Source organism: Haemorhous mexicanus, chromosome 4, assembly GCF_027477595.1.
Source record: "Haemorhous mexicanus isolate bHaeMex1 chromosome 4, bHaeMex1.pri, whole genome shotgun sequence".
NCBI classification, from domain to species: Eukaryota; Metazoa; Chordata; class Aves; order Passeriformes; family Fringillidae; genus Haemorhous; species Haemorhous mexicanus.
The window spans coordinates 13,972,208-13,987,962 of NC_082344.1; the positions used below are offsets into that span (position 1 = coordinate 13,972,208).

A 15,755-nucleotide genomic window follows, 5' to 3' on the forward strand; every position below is an offset into this window, starting at 1 on the left:
AGCTGAGGAGGAAACACAGCTCACTACAGTTACCTTGTGGCATGCCAGTGCTTCCTTTCAATCCCAATGTTCTTCATTTTTAAATCCCTGACATCACAGGCATAATGAAACATCCTTTGGGCAGGAAGGAAGATATTATTCTTCTCATTTATACTGATGGGTAAGCTGACATGCAGAGCCGTTAATTCAAAGTGAAAGAGCAATCAAGTCAATAGTAAAACTCACCTCAGTTTTGTTTACTCCCCTAAATCCTTACTATCCCAAAATACAAGAACAGCTGTAAAAGCCTTGTGGCTACCTAGTTTTTTCCTATACCTACATGGTGGTTGTCCTGGTTTAGGGCAAATTTGGGAGAGAATCCCCAAAAAGGGCTTCTCCAAAAAACAAACCCACACGGCCCTTCCCCCCAACCGGTTTGGGAAGAATTCCTTGGAGAGAGGTGGAAAGAACCTATTTATTTGACAAGCACAGCAACCCCCGGCACACAAAATGAACAATACCAGATGACACCACTCTTTCACCACTCAGAAAAAAGACGACAAATTCAGAAAGTCTCTCCATGGGGTGGTCGCTGTTATCAGTCCCTCTGGCGCAGGGGCTGCTGCTCGGTGTTTCCAAATCGGTGGTTCCAATCCCAGTCCGGAGCAGGTTCCGCAGGTCCACACAGGGGAAACAGTCCAGAAAGGAATTTGGACTGTTTAGCTAAATTAACTAATGAGAAGAGGGGGAAAAAAGCAAGAGCAAGCAAAGCAGAAGCAAAGCAGAAGCAAGAGCAAAGGCAAAAAGCAGCGCAAAAAGCAAAAATGCAACAGTAAGTACTGGTGCTCTCTGTATGTCCCGCCGAGTGGCTGATAAGAGGCCCAAAACAAAACTTTCACTCTGCCCATCTTAGAGGCACAGAACAAAATATCCAGCATAAATTACACACACCAATGGGGATAACAATCACCCTAGGACAGTGGGGTAAGGGATAAACAGTCCCACACAATGGTAATCCACAACAAAGCATTCTTGACATCATATTCAGGTCTTGCATAGTGAGCTCTTCACCTGATCAAGTTATTCCATCACAATATTTGGGGAGTATCTTAGAGAGCTGGGTGTTGTTTGCTTTGAAACCACCTTGATCAATCAGGAACACAGTAGCAAGGACAAAGGTCAAAAGAAGATAGTGCTATGCACTGATTTTCATCTAGGACAGACATATTTCTACAACCCAGAAGGCTGACCTAATGCTTCACGACAACGTGGCTGAAGTGGCATCCTGGTCCCCATAGGTTTTTCTGTTTACTTTTAGCTGCTTTCTTACCAGATTATTGAGCTGAATTAGCTCAAAAAGGAATCAGATAAGTGCCAGAGCTTTCAAAAAAAAAAAAAAAAACAAAAAAACAAAACAGATGCAAAATGGTTAATTGTAAGTGCATTTGAAAATAGAAGTTTTTTTGTACTTCTCATAGACACATAACATTCTCTAGAATGATATTGCTCCAGCGCTTTGGCTTTGGTTTTGGGTTTTTATTTTTCCTCAATTCTAAGTGCTACGCATTCTTTTTGGCCATTTTAGGAAACAGATTTTTTTAATATATGTGAAAGATGGTCCGAAGTTCCCTGCATTTGCCTCACGACCGTCCCCAGGACAGCCATCGGGACCCTGAGGACCCTGATCGGAATGCTGGCCTGCTGGTGGTGGAGGAATGCCAGAAATCCTGAGGCCCCTGAGCAGAATTCTGGCCTTCCAAGTGATTGTTTACAGCTGTGTCTACAGTGACTGCTTCTAGCAGGGCCTGCCAAGGGGTGATGCGCCCTATATGCTCCCACCTGCTTGGCAACACCAGCCCAGGAATTATCCCACCTCTTGGCCAGATGAACTTGCTGGGGCAACTGTGGTAGCCGCCCCATGGAAAATCCTTCATCAGCTCCACTACCACCGTGAGGGATGGAGATTGAAGCCCCCCCTCCCAAGGACTGAGGCTGAGACCCCTGTAATTCTGATCCAGGGGTGCTGGCGTGACTGAAGCAGGATGCCTGCTAAGTGTTGCCTGCAGATGTGTTCGCTGGACCTAGACTGGTTTCCCATAGAAACCAGTCCTGAAACCACGGGTCCCACTCACTGCTGATATTGATATTGACTTATCCTGCTAAGACCATGGACTGTCTGTACCCGTCTTCAATACCTTTCTCCCCCTCAGCAATTTCAATAGACTTGCTCTTTATTGTATCTGCTCCCCCTCAGCCATTTCTAGATCTGTTTCCCCCCTCAGCAATGGACTATAATAGAGCCTTGAGTTAACCAGGACTTGGAGATCTCCTCTAGGAGAACTCCATCGGCTCAACTGCGAGGATTTCATCTCTCTCCATTTGGTAGCTATACTCCCTCTCTCTTTCTCCCCCTCTTTTCTATTCTTTTCCTCTCCCTAATTCCTTTAAGGCATTTGCTGTGGTCATTCTAGAAAGGTGCATTTGTTTTGAGTGATACTGCAATCCCCTTTCCATCTTGTCTTTTGCATCCGAGATCAGTTAAGGAACCATCACCACCCCCTCGGTATGAGCGGATCAGGACAATATGTTCTTTCCAGCTGAAATTGGTTCTAGTCAATAGAAGCACTCTGGTAGGTAAAAGTAGACTATAAAAGATAACCTTCAGAATGTATTTCCCATGTCTTCCCATTAAAGCAAGTGAAGAAAGCAGACAGATCTTCAGATAACATGCTATGCGAATGGAAAGGAATCTTCTTGGAGGCAACTGTGAAACTCACACGATGAAATACAGTTCCGACAGATGAAAGGGTCACATATGATGTCAAATCTATACTTTTCATGTTTGAATGAAAGAAGATTTCTTGAAGTACAATCCTATAAAATGTAGGTGAATTTGCAGAAGCAATTGAACTAGGTCTCCTTTAGAAACACAATGTTTTCTAATTAAACTGAGCATTCAGGAAGGCAACCTTGAAATCAAAAGGATTTAGAAACATACAAATACCAAGACTGGCAGTTCATTATCTTGCTCAGTCTCTTTAAGATAAGATTTACTTTTAACTTCCACTTGTAGTAGGTCTGAAGACATTAGGAATGATGCAATATGAAAAAACCAAAACAAAACCACGTTCTCAAAAAGCTTTGAGAATCCAGAGAAATGATGATTTTTAGGGGTTAGGTAGTCCTTTAAAATTTGTCTTGGGGGAAAGAGATAAAAAACTGACTGAGACCAAATGACTGTGGAGTATATTCCAAAACAGTAATGAAGAATGTAAGGGGCCTGAAAGAAAAATTCTATGCTGGATTCATCTGTTAAAAGCATTCCAGAATGGTTGAAATTATGAATCACATCTTGTGGGATTTAAAAAAAAAAAAAAAAAAAGCAGAAGAAAACAGAAGGAAAAAAATATTTGGAACATATTTTCCCATTCCAGGATGGCATGACAGCTTTATTTCATTTTGTTCCTATGACCGGTTAATAGCTTATGAAGTGTTTTACAATAGATTGAGAGTGTTCACACTAACCATACAATTTGGATGAATCTCTTTTACTTTATATAGCAGCAGATATGGTTTAGCACTCCACAATTCAGTCCCCAAAAGTGAGTAAGTGTGGCAGACTTAATCTAACTGCCCAGTCCACCAGTGTAGCCTCTCACCCACGGCCGCGGGGCTGTGTGGGTGCCCGGTTAGGCTGACCGCGGCCCAGCCGAAGATGGCCACACAAAGTGCCACTCCCAGATTCCCTCCGGAACCCTGAGGAGTTGTGTACCATCTGCGGCATGGGTGGCGCAGGCGGGATTTTCGGCTACAGGGTACCAAAGCAAAGGAAGGAGGAGAGACACCTGTATAAGTACCAAGGACCTTTTAATCTTGTTCTTCTTCCCCGGTGGGTTCAGGGAGAGGTGACAAAGGCAGAGTCCCGGGGGGACGCTGATAAAAGGAAGTGGATGTGATAGGAGGAGACACAAAGCTTACCAATAGCAAGGACCCAGGGAGGAGCGTGGGTTACAGCTAAGCCACTGAGGATCACACAGGGGAGGGGAAAAACTCCAGGGGCAAATCATACATCAAATTAAGGAATGACTGGCAGAGAGAATTCTCGAGATAAGAAGGGTGGTTACCACGACAGGCAGGGGAGGGGGGAGCAGCTCTAACAGGGAGAAAGCATTGTGAGGGAAGTACATGGTGGGGAACCGAATACCCCAAACCATTAATGAGTTACAAAAGGAATAACTGATTCTAAAAACACACAATGCCACACACCAGAATGCCTAATTATCTTGAAAAATGCTTTGCTATATCTCATTATGTGGATGTGTCTCTCTAGCTCCACTTTGAGCTTCTTGATCTTTCATCTATGGGATGAGATCCAATTTAGCTTTGCACGGATATAGCCTTTCCAAACCATATCTTTTATCTTCTGTATTCTTACAAGTACATTTCTACTGACGGGACCAGTTTGGAAGATCCTAGTTGTTTCATTTCTCAGATATGTTGCTGCATTAAATAGCTCTTCTTTGAAGTTTTTTCACTGCTCAAGTATAGGGTCAGTGCTGAAATGATTGTGATGCTAACTCCTTATGATATATTCTGCAGGCTTACAGAGTATGCAGCAAAGTTTTCTCTTCTTCTGAGGACATTCTACTCTTTTGATGAGAAATGCTGAAGGTCTGACTTCAGTTGCAAAGGTCACTGATTGACAGATTGCAAAATTGTTAAGTCTAGTAAGAGCAGGAAAAGCGTGCTCCTGCTGTGTATGTAAATGTCGTGTCAGCTGCTGTTGGGATAAAAAGCATGAGCATAAGCAAAGATATCTGCATGGATAGAAAAGAAACAAAGAAGATATTTGTTGTGATTTCTGCACTAAGGAGCAAGAAGAAGCATGAAGCGCTAATTTCAGTGGCTAAGACAATATCATCCTTGGGCCAGTTCTCTTCAACATCTTTGGAACGACCTGGACTCGGCACTTGAAGGAATATTAAGCACGTTTGCCAGAGACACTACATTGGGAGGAGCTGTGAACTAACTCCCTTGAGGCCAGTGAGACCCTGCAAGAGAGATCTGGACAAATAAGAGAGATGGGCATTTATGGCAGGCCAGGAGTCTATGCACAAATCACGAAAGGGGCTGTTGTATTTTCCAGCATCAGTCTCATGACATGGTTATGACAGTGGGAAGATGCCAGCAGCTCACATCCAGCAGCAGACAAAGAACTTGATGTTACAACTTCCTTGAAAAGTTTTTTGACCAATCCCACAAAGCAAAAGCATATTGACAGTAGTTCTATCCAATCCCTAGAAGCACACATACCTTTGGTTAAAAGAATGCTTGCTTCTTTTGAATACAAGACCTGCTTGTAAGCCTTAAGATACAATGCAAAGAGCTCCATTATTAAGCTTAGAACTTCCTAACATCTGGCTGGATATACTTTGCTGTAGCTTAGGGAGTTCTTTTGGTCAAGCGTTAACACACAGGCCATTGTTCTATTTGTCCTTACTTCTCTACTTCTTCTATCATTTTTCTGCTGACAAACTTTATGACTACTGCTTAGCTCCAATCACAGTTCTGCTGTCTCAGAGGCCTGCCTTTTGCAGCTTTCCCAAAATCCTCTGTTTTCAAGGATTCCCACAGGCAATCCCCGACCATATGGAGTTGTACGAGAGTGAGTGCTGAATTCAGCACCTGGGACAGGGCAATCGTGGTGCGTGTGTGTATATACTAGGGAGCCAGAGGCTGGAGAGAAGCAGTGCAGAAAGGAACCCAGGCTCCTGGCCAATGGCAAGCTGAATGTGCATCAGCAGTGCCCTGGCCTGATGCACCCCAGGAGAGCCAAGCCTGTCCTGGGGTGCATCAGGCACAGTATCACCAGCAGGGCAAGGGAGGGCATTGTCCTGCTCTGCTCTGCTCTGCTCTGTTCTGCTCTGCTCTGCTCTGGGGCGGCCTCACCTTGAGTGCTTGGGGGCAGCTTTTGGTGCCACAATGAAAAAAGGCATGAAGGTATTAGAAAGTTCACAAATGAAATTTACAAGGACAGAGCTCAAGGAAATGGCATGCCGCTGAGTCAGGGGAGGGTTAGGTCGGGTATCAGGAAAAAGTCTTTTAACCAGAGGTTGGCTGGGTTGGAAGAGTCTCTCCAGGGAGTGGTCACAGCATCACGCCTATCTAAAGTTTAGGAAGCTTTTGGACATTGCTCTCAGGCATCTGGTGTAATTCTCGAGGAAGGTCCCATGAAGGGCCAGAAGTTGGACTTGATGCTCCTGACGGGCTCCTTCCAATTCAACTGATTCTACGACTCTATGGTTCTGTCCTGGCCACTCAAGGTATATTGCTTGGTCTCAACAGATTTTGACCTGCTCATGTTGGTCGGAATTTGTCACTACTGCCTAATGATATTTACCACAAAAGACAAAGTGCCTTTCCTCAATGTTCTCAAGAAAGTTGAACACGCACCCCAGAATCCTAAAAACGTCTTTTCCTTGAAACAGCATTGTCTCCTGCCCAGTATTCTTTCCAGATCTTAAGGAGAAAGAAGGCAAAATGAGGGGATGTTTTACAATGAAGCACTGTCAATTTTCCGGACCTTTAGCAGTATATTTGTACCTCCACTATTCTTTTCTAGAAAATCATGGTTTTGTAGCGCATGTCATTTTCTAGCAAGACACATTTTTGCAACATTTTTGCCCATCAGTCTCTGTGAGAATATATGGTCAAAAGCCCAAAACATATGAATAGGCAGTGGCAAGTGAGGGGAAAAAAGAGTATGGGAAGCAGCTCCATGATACTAAAGTGAGACAAGATGGAGGAGGAGGAGGTGTTCCAGTTGACAGAGCAAAGAATCCCCCGCAGTCCCTGGAGATATCCTAGTGAAGGAGGTTGTCTCCCAGCAGCCCCTAGAGAACCATGGAGGAATACATACCTACAATGCAGCTGGTGGAGGGCTCCATGCCACAGCAGGTGAAAGTGCCTTGAAGGAAGCTGCAGCTTGTGGAGGGAGGGCCAGAAAAGCATCCTTGACCTCTTCTTTAGTGGAAGAGTATGTGCAAATGTTCAACAGCTGCTAACTCTAATCTGTCCTTTTTCCAGTTCTTGTCGTAGGTAAGTAGGACAATACAAGAATTAGAAGCCTAATTTGTTATGCCTGAGGCTCCCATTCTCTCTGCCACTCCCTTAAAATTTATTTTGAGATGAAATAAAACTCATGATCAAGTTCCTAAGGCTTGATGGTCAGGCTTCTCAGAAAACAGGGAGTGCAAAGAACTCTTATCACTTCCATTTTTTTTCATAGAACTAAAAAAGTTAAATTACTGTTTTCTAAGAACTTACGAAAATCAACCGGTAGAGGTGGTGAGAGTGAAGAGTATAATTAAGCTGGAAAGAGACTATCATGTAGCTACCTCATCTGCATATAAGTTTTTTACCAGGAACTCTAGACTTTTAAACAGACTTAGGACACAAGAGTTATCTCTGGGAATGTTTTAGTATGTATAGAACATTCATCTTTAAATAGCTCAATCTGTTTTACCGTTATGACTGACGTTTTAAATTATATTTGAAAATAAATATTTGTGATTCAGATCTTTTCCAGTTCTAAAGCATTTCAGTTGTTGACAGTTTTTGCTGTCTCCTGAGGGCAGGAAAATACTCTTGGAACCAATACTGTTAGGGTTGAGGAACACATAATCACCAAAAATTATTATATGCAGGTGCTTTTATTGAAGAGCTCTGGGTGTCAGGGGTAAAGACCCAAATCTGACTCCGACATAGGTTCGGGATGGATATGCTTTTATATTCTATCGTTATATAACTTTTATGTTAATTATTAAACTTACATTGTTCTATAGTATACATAGATTTCAGCCAAGCATGGCCACCTTAGACTAGGAACATACAGTTTCTCATTGTTCTTCTTATGATTATACAATAATTATTTTAATCACAAAACAATCATTTCAGCTAGCAATTATACTACTTACGCAGGTAAAACACAAGGCTTAACATTTCAGAGTTTATCTTAGCATTTTCCAGGGCGCCACTATCATTATCACCCCTTTGAAAGCATTTTCTCTTCACTATAGGTGTAAATGTTTTCACTTGATACAGTCCTTTACTTCTCAATTTATCTTTGATGTTCTTCAAATCCAGGGTCGATGTAAAATTTGTCGTGGATGCTATCACGGGCCGGAGAACCAGAAGATAGTGGGCATGGATCTCATGTCAGTGCCTTTATTATTTTCTGGTTCCAGGAAGTTTTCTTCTGTATTTCTCTCCTTAAAATGCTGTAAACTAGCCAAATTGCTAAGAATACAATTAGTAAGATTATCACACTCTCAATGATAGATTTAATCCATGAACTCACATTCCACTCTAACCTTTTAAAGATTTTTCCTCATCAGCTTGTAGTCAAATCTTTTTGCTCTTCTTGTGCTTCATGCTCTATTTGTTTCAACTGATTGATGTCATATTCTACATCTGCAGTTACATTTGGGATGTGAACGCAGCAATGATCAACTCGTCTCTTTAAAAATCCACATACTCCATGCTCCTTCAGGAGTAACAAATCTAAGGCTAATCGATTTTGCAAAGTCATTTTTGTGGTGGCTTGTAATTGTACGTTTAATTTTTAAATCTTTCTCGGGTGATTCTTGCTAGTCTATCTACTTGGCCTGTAAGTTTGTACAGCATCTCTCTATTCTGATAGTTTGCTATAGGACCGAGTAAAGACTTTAGGGCCCACCTAAATTTCACTCCACTAGAGGGTTCTTGCCAAGTGTCATCTGGATTTTTGTTGTCTAGAACTTCTCGTCTTGCTCTTATCTGCAGAAGTTCATGTTTTCCATTAAATGGGGACTTTTTCCAAATTGGACATAAGGTTGGGAGGCCCAAAGTAATTTCCTTTACTTTCCCATCTACAGGCAGATGTGTTGTCCAGGTACCATCGCTTGTTACCCATACAAATTGTCCTGGACTTTTAATTGTACTCTTGGTACATCCTATAATCACTTTATAATTCATTTTGCCTTGTTAATGTTTGATCTCTCTGCAAGCACAACCAATCTTTAGGGCTATTGCCAGGGGTGGTATCTGTTTTATCTCTGCATCATCAGAAGGGCAGTCATAAGTTTTATTGCATGCCCACTAACTTACTTTGTCTGCCCACGTTCTGCTACTAGTGGCAGTGTATGTTACTGCTGGATCTGTTTCACTCTCAGAACTTTCCCACTTAATACACCAAGGGGTGTTTGCCATATATTGGAATTTTTGAAGTATACTCACAGACTACGCACAGTCCTAAGGCTCTATCTGATCTTTCTGATCTTCGGCCTCTCACTTCCATACCAGAGTAGTTTCTGTAACATTTTCTATGATCTTTTTATAATGTGGCAAATAGCATTGCCATTGTGTGATGCCTGCTGACTGTCTCAAAGGGGTTCCTAGTATGCCATCACTTAGAATACAGTCTTTCTGGCTCATAGGTCTCATCTATGTTCTTACTTTCTCCCAAGTTTCTTTGACTACCTGTCTCGGTTCAAGTACCAGTTTGCATGCAATTGTTTTGTTCTTTTGTATTTCAGGTAGTTTTGATGTTATGATTCCTCAATTTACTGGATCTCCTGCTGCCTTAGGTATTGGCAGACAGGCAGTTATTTTACTGCTGTTTTGTATTTTGGCAAAATCTTTGACTAATCTAATCATTACATTCTCAGCTCGAACTGCGTTAGAAATTTTTATCACTTGTGTTTCTGCCTCTCTCTTCATTCTAGAATGAAGAGTGGTTAGTTGATCTTTTTGCATTCCACATCTCAAAGACATTAATGACCATAATATTAGCACAATTACTAATAGCATTCTCAAAGTAGTTAAACACATCTTATCTGCAGTCTTGGTTCCACAGTTTACACAGTCTGTGATCCAGGATGGACTTTCTTCACTCGGGTATAGTGAATCCAGGGGTCCACACCGGCTACTTTCACTGCTGTAAAGGTGGTCAGCAGTACCTGATAGGGTCTATTCTACTTTTCTTTCAGCGGTTCTTCATTCCAGTTTTTAATGTACACCTCGTCTCCTGGAAGTATGTTATGAACTGGGTTCTCGAGAGTTATTGGTCTATTCCACAGGAGGATGCTCCGGAGCCGAGCTAAAGCTTTCCCAAGAGACATAACATAATTATACACTTCCTGTTTTCCTGTAATGTGTACATTAGGGTTTGGCTCAGGAGATTTATATGGTTTCTCATACAATATCTCATAAGGACTGACTGACATCCCGCTCTTAGGTTTTATCCTAATCCTCAACAGTGCTATTGGCAAAGCCTGGGGCCACTGCAGCTTGGCTTCTTGGCATATTTTACTGATTTGCCTTTTTAGTGTCTGATTCATCCTCTCTACTTGTCCACTTGACTGGGGTCTCCACGGTGTGTGGAGGTCCCAAGTTATCCCCAGCAATCTACTTACTTCTTTTACTACTGTAGCTATGAAATGGGGCCCCCTATCTGATGATACCCCTAGGGGTACCCCAAACCTGGGAATAATTTCCTGTAGTAACCACTTAACTGTTTCTTTTGCTTGGTTTGTGCGACAGGGAAGGGCTTCTGGCCATCTGGAAAATGTGTCAACCCCTACTAACAGGTATTTGTATCCTCGAGTTCTTGGCAATTCTACGAAATCTACCTGCCAATAATCTCCTGGCTCTATTCCTATCCGAATTCTTCTTAGCTGTGCCTGTTGCCTAGCCACTGGGTTGTTTTTCAAGCAGACATCGCATTTTGACATGACTGATTTTGCCATTGTTAACATCCGTACCGAAATTAAATTCTGCTTTAGCAATTTTACCAATGCCTCTGCGCCTCAATGACATTCGTTATGTTTAATTCGTAGAACTTCTCTCATTATCAAGGGGGGGTACCACTATTTGTCCTTGTGCAGTCAAATACCATCCTTCCTAGTTCTTTTGTGCATTCAGTAAACGTGCCAGTCTCTCATCTTCTACTGAATATCTTGGTTTTGGAGGCAGATTAAACTGGGATATATTGAGCTTTGAAGATATCAATGCCATTGTTGTTTGCACCTCTCGAGCAACTTGTCGGGCTGCCCAGTCTGCCTTTCGATTTTCTTCACAGATTTTGGAGCTTTCTGATTGGTGTGCTTTACAATGTATAATTGCCACTTGCTCAGGTTTTTGTACTGCTTTTATCAGTTGCAGGACTGCCTCTTGGTGTTTAATGTGTGTACCTCGAGAAGACAATAATCCTCTTTCTTTCCACAGTGCTCCGTGTACATGCACTACCCCAAAGGCATATTTTGAGTCAGTCCATATATTTACCTTTTTCCCTTCACTTAATTCTAGTGCTCTGGTTAGAGCAACCAGTTCTGCCTTCTGGGCAGATGTATTTGGTGGTAATGCCTTTGCTTTCACTACTGTGCTGACTGTTGTTACTGCATATCCAGCGTATCTGGTTCTGTTTTCCACCAAGCTGCTCCCATCTGTAAATAGCTCCCACTCCGGCTGCTCTAGCGGGACGTCTTTCAAGTCTTCTCTTGCTGAATAAGTGTACTCTATTACCTCTACACAGTCATGTTCCAATGGGCTTTCTTCAGTTGTGGTACCTAGGAACAAAGCTGGATTCAAAAGGTTAGTTGTTTTTAATGTGACATCATCTTGCTCAGTCAGGACTACCTGGAATTTTATCATCCTGCTTGGAGATAGCCAATGGCCCCCCTTCTGTTCTAAGACAGTGGTTACCATGTGTGGTACATAGACATCTATGTGTCTTCCCATAGTAAGCTTCCTGGCTTCTTGTATCAGCATCACGGTGGCTGCGACCGCCCGCAGACACGGAGGCCACCCCGCACTTATGTTGTCAAGTTGTTTGGAAAAGTAGCCCACCGGCCTTTTCCAACTTCCCAGACATTGGGTCAGGACTCCTAGTGCTAGGCATAGCCTTTCATGTACAAACAGCTGAAAATCTTTAGACAGATCAGGTAACCCTAATGCTGGAGCAGTTGTCAGTGCCTCTTTTAGTTTTAGGAAGGCTTCCTTCTGTGGCTTGCCTCAGGTGAATGGCTGCTTCTTCTGAGCTTCGTACAGGGGTTTCGCAATCAGTCCATAGTCCATGATCCACAAGCGACACCATCTTGCCATCCCGAGGAAGACTCGCAGCTCCTGTAAGTTCTGGGGCTCTGGAATAGCACAGATAGCTTGGATACGGTTAGTACCTAGTTTTCGTTGCCCTTGTGAAATTTCACATCCCAGGTAGATCACAGTCTGTTGGGCAATTTGTGCCTTTCCTCTGGATACTTGGTAACCTCCCATTCCCAGTGAATTTAAAATCTCAATGGTTACCTTTATACAGGTTGCTTTTTCTTCTGTAGCTATTGGTATATCATCAACATACTGCAACAATAGGTATTGGTCTCTTGGTACTTGCCCATTTTTGGTCCAAATTTCCAGCTCCTTTGCCAGTTGGTTTCCAAATAAAGTCGGACTGTTCTTAAATAGTTGTGGTAATCGTGTCCAGGTGAGCTGGGTCTTTCTTCTGTTGCCTGGGTTTTCCTACTCAAAGGCAAACAGTTTCCTACTTTCTTTGTCAAGGGGAATGCAGAAAAAGGCATCTTTTAAATCAATTACAGTAAACCATTTATAGATCTCCTTTACGGATGTTAGCAATGTGTAGGGATTTGTTACCACTGGATAAATGTCTTTTGTTATTTTATTTATTGCTCTCAAATCCTGCACTAATCTATATTCTCCATTTGGTTTCTTTACTGGAAATATTGGTGTGTTAAATTCTGATTCACATTCTTCTAAAATTTGGTACTTCAAGAATTTCTCAATAGTCTTTACTATTCCTTGCCGTGCTTCTGGTTTTATGGGATACTGTTTGATTTGTACAGCTCTTGCCCCTTCCTTTAATTCTACATGCACTGGTTGTGCCAATTTAGATTTCCCTGGTATATCCATTTCCCATACAGAAGGAATCACTGCATCATCTACCTTCCTAGGGATAGAGGGAACTGGTTTTTCTTTGATCATTAAAATCTGTCCCGTCTTTGATTCAGGTATTTTCATTACAAGTTCCCCGTTTTCAAAGGTTATTACCGCATCAAGTTTCGCCAGCAGATCCCTCCCTAAAAGCGGAATTGGACACTCAGGTACATATAGGAATTCATGCGTTAAAGTCTTGTTCCCAAAGCACAAATCTAGGGGTTGCAAGAATGGCCGATTTTCCTCCTTCCCTGTAGCCCCAACTATTGTTGTTTGCTTATTTCCAATTTTTCCTTGTAGATCATTCAGCACAGAGTAGGTAGCTCCAGTATCCACTAGAAATTTGACTTCCTTATGCCCTAGCTGTATAGTTATGACAGGTTCTTTAACCTGTTTTACGGGTTCCATGTCTAGTCAGCAATTATATTCACCTAACACCATTGCCTTGGCAATGTTTTCCTGCTGGAACTGATTGCCCTGGTGAAACGGGTTGTTTGGCTTGTTTGGGCACTGTCTCTTCCAATGCCCCTCTCGCTTGCAATACGCACATTGATTTAGGCTTAACCCTTGCATAACTGGTCCTCTACCACAACTACCTCCGCCACGTCCCCCGAAACTTGGGCTCCCTTTTCCTTCTACTACTTCCAAAGATTTTGCTGCTGCCCCCCACCAGCTTCTCTTTCGCAATTATTATACACCCTCCAGGCCACCCTCAGGATTCTGAGTTTTCATAACTATTTTCACTACTCATGCTACCTTACCAGGACCTTCGCTACAAGTTCTAGCTGACCGCCTCTAAATAATTAAATCTGCAGGAAAAAAGGCACTTCTACAAACACTGACCCCTCCACTCCCACACCTTTTCGCAAGGGAGCAATCACAGTCCATTTTTGTCTGCCTATGTCTTTTCTTTCTACAACCAGGGCAAGCACCGACCGGCTTCAGGTTCTGCGGGCCACTGGGATCGCTGATTCATTATACCATCACCATCTTTTTCACCTGCATCCCTCTCCCTCCTTTCTATCATGGCCAGGCTTTGCCCAACTTTCGAGGAAGAGGAATCAGGTGATGATGGGAGAGGAGGATAAAGAGAGAAAGGTGTACTAGATGAGACAGGCTTAGGATCAGGTGAGGTAGGGGCAGGCAGTGGGACAAGGACAGATGAAGCAGGTGGATAGGGTAAGGTTCTCTTAGTCTTATTAGAGCTACCTGTAAATCAATATCTGTATAATTTTCCCTATTCAATGCCAAATGTTTTAGAAAATGTTTCTCGCAAACTCCACACTTATCATTTGCAGATGTTCTAACCACCATTAATCTACATTCATCCGGCCATTCTGGCTTTCCCGCAAATAGAAAAACAAATCAACATACGAAACCTCATCCATTGTGGGGTGTTTTTTTTGTTTTTTTTTTTTTTTTTCCTTCTTGCTTACGAAACAACATTAAGTGTGAAATACTGTTATATTGCAAAGTCCCGTATTTTGGCTATTTTTCACCATTCTCCAAGACACATTCTGGCCAGCATGTATTACAGTAATTAATCAACTTAGCTTTACATAATTCTTCCCCAAAATTACCCTGTTTCCAATGTGCTATTAAGCACCCCAAAGGAGAAGTTTGTGGAATAGAGGCATTGCTGCCCAAAATTCCTTTGAGCTTCTCCAACCAAAAATACCAAAGCCGAACCAGCAACGCTTTCGCTATTGTCTTACGGACGGCGCCTAGGCAATACCACCAGGAATTCCTTAGCCCAACCAAGCGTAGCTTTCGCTCCGTCTTACTGGCAGGCACCCAAACCAAAATAAAAGCACCTTACCTCTCTCCCGGGGACATTGTGAGCGGCAGAAGCGGTCGTGGCCGATGGGCTCCTCGAGAATCCCTCGGTGCCGGCTGGAGCGTGATCGAGTCGCAAACTCGCACAGCAGCACTCACAGGGTCCCATCTGGGTCGCCAATACTTGTTAGCGTTGAGCAACACATAATCACGAGAAATGATTATATGCAGGTGCTTTTATTGAAGAGCTCTGGGTGTCAGGGGTAAAGACCCAAATCTGACTCCGACATAGGTTCGGGATGGATATGCTTTTATATTCTATCGTTATATAACTTTCATGTTAATTATTAAACTTACATTGTTCTATAGTATACATAGATTTCAGCCAAGCATGGCCACCTTAGACTAGGAACACAGAGTTTCTCATTGTTCTTCTTATGATTATGCAATAATTATTTTAATCACAAAACAATCATTTCAGCTAGCAATTATACTACTTACGCAGGTAAAACACAAGGCTTAACATTTCAGAGTTTATCTTAGCATTTTCCAGGGCGCCACTTTCAATACTGAAAGAAACTAGATGGAAAAATTAGTTTTCCTCATTCTTTTCTGTCTATTCTGAGGCACAACAGCAAAACCACTGCTATGAGTCTGAGTTGCCCTACCACTCACGGATGACAACCTTGTAGTGACTAGTCTATTATTTGCACACATTTCTGATGCTGCTTGGTAAACATTGTGCAGAAAGATCTGTAAACAATTTTCATGGAAAGACATTCCTGAATTGCTTCACTTATCTCTGAAGCAGAGAACTAAGCTGGCACTCTACTGAGATCTTGCTGTGCTCGCCCACAAACCCATTTCCTTCAAATGCATTTTACTTCCAACCAAAGCACTTCATTACTTCATGAGGTAATCTCTTGTTCTTAATGTTCAGGGGATTGCTTTAAAACTGTAAGCACATATTCTAGTAAGCAGGTAGAACATCTGTCTTAAGTAGTATACATCACTTG

General features: G+C 42.5%; 1 pseudogene; it reads right to left on the minus strand.

The window, feature by feature from the left end:
- Positions 1 to 10,353: 10,353 nt before the first annotated feature.
- On the minus strand, positions 10,354 to 13,369 carry LOC132326900 (uncharacterized; annotated as a pseudogene).
- Between the last annotated feature and the right edge of the window lie 2,386 nt (positions 13,370 to 15,755).